This window comes from Schistocerca nitens, chromosome 1, assembly GCF_023898315.1.
Source record: "Schistocerca nitens isolate TAMUIC-IGC-003100 chromosome 1, iqSchNite1.1, whole genome shotgun sequence".
Taxonomy (NCBI): domain Eukaryota; kingdom Metazoa; phylum Arthropoda; class Insecta; order Orthoptera; family Acrididae; genus Schistocerca; species Schistocerca nitens.
The window spans coordinates 372,437,531-372,448,165 of NC_064614.1; positions in this window are offsets into that span (position 1 = coordinate 372,437,531).

Consider the following 10,635-nt stretch of genomic DNA (forward strand, 5'->3'; position numbering starts at 1 on the left):
GCAATTGATGAGTCAATGATCAAATTCAAAGGCCGCAACAGTATGAAACAATACATGAGAGATAAACCCATAAAGCGTGGTTACAAAGTGTGGATGCTGTGTGACAAGACCTCTTACAACTTGAAATTTGATATTTACACCGGAAAAGTAGGTGACACAGTGCAAACAGGCCTTGGGGAGCATGTAGTGCTGAGTTTGTCCTCTGAACTCGTAAATAAAGGCCATTATCTTTATTTCGACAACTATTTCAATAGCTATAACTTGTTGGCTGGTTTACAGCAGAGAAACATATATGCCTGTGGGACAGTTCAACCAACAAGGAAACATTTACCCAAATTAAAAACAGACAAAGAATTAAGCAGAGGTGAATTTGACTGGAGGGTCAGCAACTGTGGCATCCTCTACTTGAAGTGGAAAGATAAGAGAGCTGTTCATCTCCTTTCAAATTTTCACAGTCCTGAAGTTACTACAGTGACTCGCCGTGAAAGAGATGGTTCACGCATAGAGCTACCTTGTCCTCAAGCAGTGATGGATTACAATGCACACATGAACAATGTCGACAAGTTCGACCAACTGAAAAAATCATATGAAATAAGCCGGAGAAGTAAAAAGTGGTGGCACCGAATATTCTTTCACCTGCTTGATGTCAGTATCGTCAACAGCTATATAATTTGGAAGGAACTAGGCGATAGAGAAAAAATGACTGCCAAAGTCTTCAGGATGAGTATCCTGCAAAGCTTAGTAACCCAGAAAACACCATTGAGGCCATCTAGACTTCATGAGAGTCAAGTCCACGTAAAGAAAAACAAGCCATATGTTTCCTCACGCCAGCGTCTCGACAATTCATCCCACCAGCCAGAGCGTACTACCGCCAGACGTTGTGCGAAATGCAGTACAAAAAAGAAGCAAGTGCGCACTTTCTGGATGTGCGCTGAATGCAAAGTGCCTTTGTGCCTTAGCAAAACAAAAAGGTGCTTTCAAGATTTTCACAAAAAGGAATAAGAAACATATTTTATTTGTAAGGTTTGTAATTTGATTTTGTATTGTAAATGACCAATTGCCAGAAATAAAATTATTTTACATTAATTATACTAATTATTACTGCTTAGAGTAGAATTTAAAGGTGAGTTACAAGCACAAACCAAGATATCTCAAAAACTTTAGGTACGGCCCTAAGTGGCATGGTGGTATATTATATATACCACCATCTAAAACCAAAATCAATACAATAAAAAATTTTAATTCATGTTTTCCTTTATTAGCAACCCCACCAGACATAGAAAATGCATGTTTTATTAAAAAATTAATTAAACATAAAATCTGTGCATCAAAGAGTTAAATCCCATCCAGCGCGTGTGCTATGCTTTGGGGAGACGCCTTGCATCACATCCACAAGCACTGCTGACCATCGAGTAGTTGTCAACCCCGCTGGTGGAGAAATGAAGCTCCCTATCACAATAAATTCCTACCATAGTTCCCAAGCTTCAGCCATAGATCGCAATTTTTATTTCAATACTTGATGAATATCGAGCCCTGGGGGCTCGACTTCACGTTCTTGATCACTCTACATCATTTTTTGAAACAGATTACTACTGGTCCTGATGAAAGTGTATAGGTATCTTACGATGTGGCACTCCATGACAACAAAATTAAAACAAAAACAAGAATGTTGTTTCCAGCAGAGGTTACACAGTTTTTAGGTATGGTAGGTGTAGCCCTACTTACATACATACAAACATTTTTTTTCCCTCAAAGTAAATTCTCAACAAAATTCGAACATCACATCATAATTTCAAGATGCTACATTTCCACATATACACAGATGGTGCTATTTCTAAGATGATATAGAGATTTATTTATTTGGCCTCCGGCAGCCAACGTCCATTTCGTCAGGTAAGCGATAAATAAGAGACCTGTAGAAATGGCTCTGAGCACTATGGGACTCAACTGCTGTGGTCATAAGTCCCCTAGAACTTAGAACTACTTAAACCTAACTAACCTAAGGACATCACACACATCCATGCCCGAGGCAGGATTCGAACCTGCGACCGTAGCGGTCGTGCGGTTCCAGACTGTAGCGCCTTTAACCGCTCGGCCACTCCGGCCGGCTAAGAGACCTGTAGAACGATCCATAAATTGATGACATGATAGTGATACAAAAATGACAATACTAACGATTAACACAAGTTAATGTATAAAACGAAAAAATAGGTCCACTAGAAACACAACTGTTCAGAGGCTAAATTAAAATAACTATATATATAAAATACATAATAACACAATTGTTAACATAGTCCCCAGTGCTGGGTTATTATTACAAAGATATCGTGGCAGCTTGTAAAAATTTGGAAAGCTCTTTGTTATATGCAGGATTATTCAAAGAAAGAAGAATGGCAGCACTCGTAGAAAAATCTGCTTTCATACGACGTAATTGTTGTAAAAATGATTTTGTGTGTCCCTCTCCTTTTACACATGCAAAGGGGATGTGATTGTTGTCACCTTCTGCAGTGTTTGGGGTTGGAGTGACCCCAGTGCGGTGGAGATGCATCGGCAAGCTTCCGTGGTTGAATCTCATATGACAGGCAAAAAAATGGCTCTGAGCACTATGGGACTTAACTTCTGAGGGCATCAGTCTCCTAGAACTTAGAACTACTTAAACCTAACTAACCTAAGGACATCACACATACCCATGCCCGAGGCAGGATTCGAACCTGCGACCGTAGCAGTCGCGCGGTTCCAGACTGTAGCGCCTAGAACCGCTCGGCCACCCCGGCCGGCATACGACAGATAGTAGATATGTCATCTAGGTAAGTGAACATCGCGAAATAAGGATGTACCTGGGATAACAGACAACACAGGCGTAATATCATCCCCCCAACAGTTGAGATACGTTCCAGTCCTCTTGCCATTGTTGAAAGGCCTTCTTTGTGGCCTGATGGTACAGTTCAGAGGGCGAAAGTACGAGAGCGATGAAAGTTCCAGAGTTTGTGGGTTCTCTAGTAACATTATCGACTTCTTCATTATGACTTACGCTACAGTGAGATTGGATCCACAGCAATTCTAACGTCAGCCTGTGGATTTCACACTTGAGACATTGCCAAATGATTGCCAATATGAGGTTGTTTTAGATTTCATAATCCCACTTCTTTCGCCTTAGATATTGCAAATGTAAAATCAGATAAAGTGAGGATCGTGGAAATGAAACATGAAGGGAGATGCCTTCTAGTATGGCTACGGTTTCCGCAGAAAAAAACAGAAATTTTCCTTCGGCAGTTGAAATATTTTTGAGACATGTTTTTGTGGACAGGGAAAGGCACAGCCCACATTTTGTCCCTCACTGAATTTGGAGCCATCGGTATACATGTACAAAAGGTCCGGCTATTTCTGGGATACAAGGCACATCACATCTTGACAGATGAACAGGTTTTCCGTTAGTGACATCCCATGTTACGTTATTATCCATACACAGATGTCATTCCCAAAACAAATTCTTTTGTAAGTATCAGATGTAATATCATGGCAAAATGGTTATGCCTGTTAAGTTCTTGCTTTTTATAGGAAAAATGGATTTTTTAAATTGCTGAAAAAACTGTGGATCTTGAAGTAAGTTTGTTCGTTTAATATGTTTTCAGAAATTTTTTTCTGTACGAAGTACAGTTTGGGTGTTGTGAATGTCATTTAGTGTGGATCAGTTTGCTTTCCTTTTTACAAAAGTAATACAGTCACGGCAATAACACTTCGAACAATGAACAAAATTAAATTCTGATACTGTATCTGTACAAGATTCAAAAATATGGTTCAAATGGCTCTGAGCACTATGGGACTTAACATCTGAGGTCATCAGTCCCCTAGAACTTAGAACTACTTTAACCTAACTAACCTAAGGACATCACACACATCCATGCCCGAGGCAGGATTCGAACCTTTCTAGCCAATGTATGTACATGATTTCCTCTGCATATTGGTTGATAGGTTGATACTTGTATTGGGCGCTCAGCAGCAAGGACATCAGCGCCCTCACTAAACCAATTTGAGACGAGTGTGGTTATAACGTTAAAAATTACGTTTCAAAAGATAAAATATGAAATGAAAATCTGATACACTCTACGCTGCTCTTGCCACAAAGACGTGCAACGCGACTGGTGAGTTGTACGATGTGCTGCTACGAGATGTGGCATCGCCCGTAAGAGCGAGAAAGATGTTGGACACGATTATTTCTATGAAAGAGGGGCTATTCCGCATTCAGCAGCTTCTTCAAAAATTTTCGTGGTAATTTAACTGTTCGATGACTGTTACCCAAAGTTTGACTGCTCCAACCATCCAGTCTAAACGTGTTTTCTAATTGCAACAGAGCGTCCTGAGATTCACCTAATGTAAATATAGGACAGCCACATTAAATATAACCTAAGAGAGCATGTAATCCAACTGGATTGACGTGGTCACATACGAAATCACGATCTTACGCCGTTTATTCTTACATCGGGTGAATCAAACGTCCTATTTACGGCCAACAAAATCGAAACATTTACGGAAATGCTGTCAAAATTTCTATTTTATGATATACCATCTTCTGCAAGAAAATACACGTAATAATAGGTCAAACATAAAAATAAAATGCTCTAAAAACAATATCGGAATTCAACGAGAGCTCACGGAAGAAAACTGCTATCTAGCCTCATTTCTATCTTCCGCAGCAGTGCATCACATTTTATTGTGATATAACGTAACCAGCTTGGCGGACCTCTTATATTCCTCAGGCGCTTACTGTTCTTGGGAGGATGTTGTCTGTCGACCAACTGATTCGTAGAAATCTAGGCGCATCGAGTGACGACCTACGGAGGTACCACTGCATAGTTATTCACGTAATATTTGCTGTCTCACAATAGGAATCCGGCCCTGAATTAATAACTTCGCTTGACTGCTCATAAATTGGTGACGGCGAACAGGAATGTTACAATTCTGAGTAAAAATCACGGCTAACATGCCAGAAGACTTTCTGCATACGTGACGTTATTTAGACGCATTATCAACTATCGATGCAGGACGTGTCATATTCATTTTGGTATACTTGGATGTGTTGTATTAGTCTGTGACTTACAGAATACGTTTCAAAGCAATGGCGCATTGGAAATTTATCACAGACACGTCACATTATCCTTAAATATCAGAGCATAGCGCATCAACGACATAAGGTTTTCAGACATACTATAACAACCAGGACAGGAGACTAAAAATTACGGCACCAAGCGCTAGTGGTTTCTGAAGGAAAGGGCATATGTTCGCATCACGATACATCTTAATATTCTTTTCCATCTAACAAGTAAGCGTTGTTATCAAAATCTGGGATTCTGATAAATGTAATACAGTCTTGTTGTAATCTTCAGTCCAGAGACTGGTTTGGTGCAGCTCTCTATGCTACTATGTATTGTGCAAACCTCTTCATTTCCGAATAACTACTGCAACCTACGTCCTCCTGAATCTGCTTCGTGTATTCATCTCTTCGTCTCCCGCTACAATTTTTACCCTCCTCGCTTCCCTCCAATGCTAAATTGCTGATCCCTTGATGCCTTTTAACGTGTCCTACCAACAAATAACATCTTCTAGTCAAGTTGTGCCACAAATTCCTCTTCTCCCCAACTCTACTCAGTACCTCCTCGTTAGTTACATGATCTACCTATTTAATCTTCAGCATTCTTCTGTAGCATCACATTTCAAAAGCTTCTATTCTCTTCTTGTGTACACTGTTTACTGTCCATGTTTCACTTCCATACATGGCTGCACTCCATACAAATGCTCTCAGAAAAGACTTCCTGACACTTAAATCTATACTCGATGTTAACAAATTTCTCTTCTTCAAAAACACTTTCCTTGCCACAGCCAGTATACATTTTATATTCTCTCTACTTCGGCCATCATCATTTATTTTGCTCCCAAATAGTAAAACTCATTGACTACATTAAGCGTCTCATTTCCTAACCAATTCCCTCAGTATCACCTGATTTAATTTAACTACATTCCATTAACCTCGTTTTGCTTTTGTTGATGTGCATCTTATATCCTCCATTCAAGACACTGTCCATCTCGTTAAGATGTGCTCCCAGGTCCTTTGCTTTCTCTGACAGAATTACAATGTCATCGGCGATCCTCAGTTTTTATTTCTTCCCCATGGATTTTAGTACCTGCTCCGAATTTTTCTTTTGTTTCCTTTACTGCTTGCTCAATATACAGATTGAATAAAATCAGCGAAAGGCTATAATCCTGTCTCACTCCCTTCTCAATCATTCTTTCCCTCTCATGCCCCTCGACTCTTATAATTGCCATCTGGTTTCTGTACAAATTGTAAATAGCCTTTCGCTCCCTGTATTTCAGACCTGCCATCTTCAGAATCTGAAAGAGAGTATTCCAGTCAGCATTGTCAGAAGCTTTTCCTAAGTCTACAAACGCTAGAAACATAGGTTTGCCTTTCCTTAAGCTATCTTCTAAGATGAGTCGTAGGATCAGTATTGCCTCACGTGTTCCATCACTTCTACGGAATCCAAACTGATCTTCTCCGAAGTCGGCTTCTATCAGTTTTTACATTCGTTAGTACAGAATTCGTGTTAGTATGTAATAGAGTATGTTGTGCAATATTTGATGTTATTTACGTTTTAGATAACGAAGGATGAAATAAATATTTTGTGATTTCCGAGTGTGTGGTTAGGCAGTTATCTAAGAGGACAGCTCAAACTGCTGAGAGTCAAACAAGGAACAATAACATTCATATTCTTCTTTGTTAAAAAGTCGATAGCAGTTCCTAGCGTGTGATGTCGAAATGACATCATGTTTGCAGAAACTCTTGTGAGATGAGTGTTACCCAAAAATCATAACTTTCTAAGTATAGCTCACTTACACAGAGTAAACACGATGTAACTTCCATAAAATATTTCTATCTCTCTATAAGGACGATTATACTTCATTCTGACATTAAACTGACTCGCAGATTATCGTATCAGTCCATCCGAATACCACGAAAGCCTCAATAACAGATCGAAGTCACCACATTTTATTTGTAGGGAGATGACGGCATAAGGCCACTTTTTATATAAAATTAATATGCAAATTAATTAAATTAATCAATTAATTACCGTCCACCCACACACCCCCACCTTCAGGTGACGCCACGTGTTTTCCTCGGCCTGCCCTCCCCACCTCTCCCCCTCCCCGCACCTTCCCCCACCTACCCTATTGGCGGGAACTGCAATTTTTGATGGCAATTCCGAATTTTGTAGGTATTTTGAATTTTGGTGGGAAATCCTTTGTCCGAGGCCAGTTCTGACGCCCAATCCCACCCCCCATCCGTGAATTGGTGGGAAATTAAAAATGGCTGTGCCATTTGTGGGTGCCTCTGGACTGAAAGCCCAAGGGCACCCCACAGCACATGGAGACCGTCCAGATGCAGGAGAGGAAGGTTAGGTTACTGTACTTTATTTATTTTGTTGAGGAACTGAAGTAAACATTGATCCTAATTACATAATTAATCATAAAGATCAGGCCTAGCTACACAACTATATGCATAGCGCTACACAAGCGCCTAAAATCACAACACTGCTCAAACACTGACGATGCCGTGCAGCTGATGGCACCTGCTGGGGAAAAATTTCATAATACCACTCAAAACCAAACTCTACCCTTCACTTACAAGCTGGTGGGGGAAAGGCTGTTCATTATTTTGACAGGAATTGTGTTCAACTGATGAGACGTCGATGTTGGTAAGACTCAAGTTTAATAAGTCTATTATCTATATGCATACAGCAGAGGATGTGTCTATCGCTGTTTGAGATTAGCGTTCACTACAGACACCTGCCCCTGCATTGCTTGACAATCACCCTGCACCACAACTGATGGAAAATGCTTCACAGTTCTAATTACACATCCAAATTGTCGTGAAAAAACGGCACTCGTAATTAGCAGGTCATAACGCAACACATGTACTGGGAAAAAATCGTCGTCTCAAATGATTTCAACAGGAGAGAGGGATGGCAGTTGAATGTGCATTCTCTTCGATGTTCGGTTAGGAGCTAGCGAAATTGTAGACACTGCTACCTCACCTCATCCCTCCCCTCTCCATCGCTCTCTCCCTCCACGTATGGTGTGGACATAGGCCGGCCTCAGTTCATACCATGCGCTGCACAGTTCTTTGGCTTCATCCGGCCCGGCCGCTTTAGGGAGATGGTCCAGGCAATGGCCCGTCACTAAAACAAAAGGATGCCATGCCAACTAAACAATGCGAGATAAATGACTTTAAAATGTCGCCACGCCCTAGTCGGAGCACAGCTGCATCGGGCGACCACACACACACACACGCACACACAGTAGGTCTACCCACCATAAAATCCAACAGCCCACCATTCTGTGAGGGAAACATTTCATTGCAGCAATATATTTAACTTCAACGCATTTATTATAAGCGAGCATCTGTAAAAAAGGAAAACACAGTAGTGACGACAATAAACGTCCTGTTTCCATGAAAATAGGTGCAGTCCATTTTCTTTTAGTTTTATCAACAAAATCACTGTAATATGAGAACATTCGTCATGTTCAAATTATAAATGGTCGTGCATAAGGGCATTACATTCGTTTCAGATGGTTGAATTACAATATGGAATGGCATCTATACAGTCATTCTTTTATGTTCAATTGTAGGATACAATTCACATCTCTCTCCCGCCGGCTTCTGTTATTTTGCGACATCCAAGAAAGTGGAAAAAAAAACTACAGTAGCACCGCTGATTACATACGACCAAACTGCAAAGGGCGACCCTGCGCAAAATTGAGAAAAAAAATCTTCCACTATTCTGCAGCGAAAACTACCGATTACTGCAGAAAGCACTCGTTATTTTGAAACCGTCATCGGCGTAAAGAAAAAGCGAGAATTTAAGCTACAAAGGAAGAAACATCTATGTTAAGCGATTTCTTTCGGGCTGATGGACAAGAGCATCCCTTGTACTCAAATCAGTGTCTGTAAATAAACGGTTGTACATGTATATTACAAAAATGTCTATGTCTGTGCGTGTGTCATGGATGGCTCCAATAAACCCAGTCCAGTCCTCTTGCTGATGGATCCACCTTTGAACCCTATCCATAGCGGATCATCCTCTAGACAACGTTCCAGATATAATGCCTGGTTGATTCACCTTCGAACCCTGTCTCGGACGTAGTGCATCGTGAATTCATACCTATACACTGTTCCAGATATAACATGTATCCACGTTCTAAAACTAATGCAGGCCTATCCTCAGTCATGTGATCCATCCACAACACATGCACAGACATAGACATGCAGAAAATAGAGCAAATTCAACACACCTGTAGAATATGTGTTGTGAGTCACTGGGTGCATTCGAATACAGTGCTATGCTATACCATCCGACTAATGTGCTGTTCTATCTTGTACATAAGAGTAATAATCAGGAAGGGCTATCTCTACTCTGCCAATGGACATCTAGCACACAAAATAGCGGAATTCGAATGATCTTGTGCAATCATCAAGGATCTTTAAGAGAATAAAAGGAGGCGTGATAGATGCAGCAGGGGCCCTTGGTTGCTGTTACTACTGGAGGATCTAGACAATATTATTACGAAATATCGGTAATATAACTTGCATCGAAGATGTTACGCTCTTTAGCAGGATAAATTTAAATGTGCTTACATCCCCTACAGAATTGTTTTGCGAAGAGGTTTTCGCTATTTACCGGACTGTAGCACTGTCGAAAATAGTGTACAAGTGGTTGTAATCGAGACTTCGCGATTGGTAATATCCATGCATAGCCTCTATATGTATGTGTATAGAGCTGTCAGCGGCGGACGATTCCAGTATGAATGCATAACTTGCTAACTTTTCATCTATAAATTATATTGCCGGGCATGCGCACTCTGTAGGTATGGAGAAGGGAAACTATCGTGATCTAAGATACTAAGTGCTGTCGACACATTGTCAACTAACGAATAACTTATTACTAGGGTAAAAATATACCCGAAATCTACAGTTTGTTGATGTCCTGATATGATTGTGAGGATGCATCAGAGTTGTAAGGTATAAACAAAAGTACGCGAAGCTCATCTTATAAGCAATGAGACCATATACTTATGGGAAAAAATATCAGAGCAGCAGCAGAAATCAACTCCGTACACATGCCAACTCCCTGTTGCAGATCCCTACACGGTAGAGTGGAAGTAAAATAAACGTGTGGAACTAAACCAGACTTTGAGTTTTCATCAAGTGAATCGCTACATGAGCCTGCAGACAAGCTTTCTGATGAGTCGTAGCAGTATACGGATTTGTTTCCAGACTACGAGTTTCTATTTGCACCAGTCGTTGAGCCTCATCTAGGTATGAGGCGAGTGTTACTATACTTTTCATGATCTTCCTATCCCAAATGCATGCATGCAGATTATCGGGAAGAGGGGAATTCTTAGGATATTTTAGTAGGCTGGTATATAGGACATTCAAATATCCTCATATAAAATCAAACAACGCATGGGTATGCCAGCAATATGGCGGTATACACACGGAAAACTATCGAAAAATATGAAAAATGACCTAAAATCGGTAAAAATCGAGATTTTTACGACAAATTAATGGGAAATATATAAAAT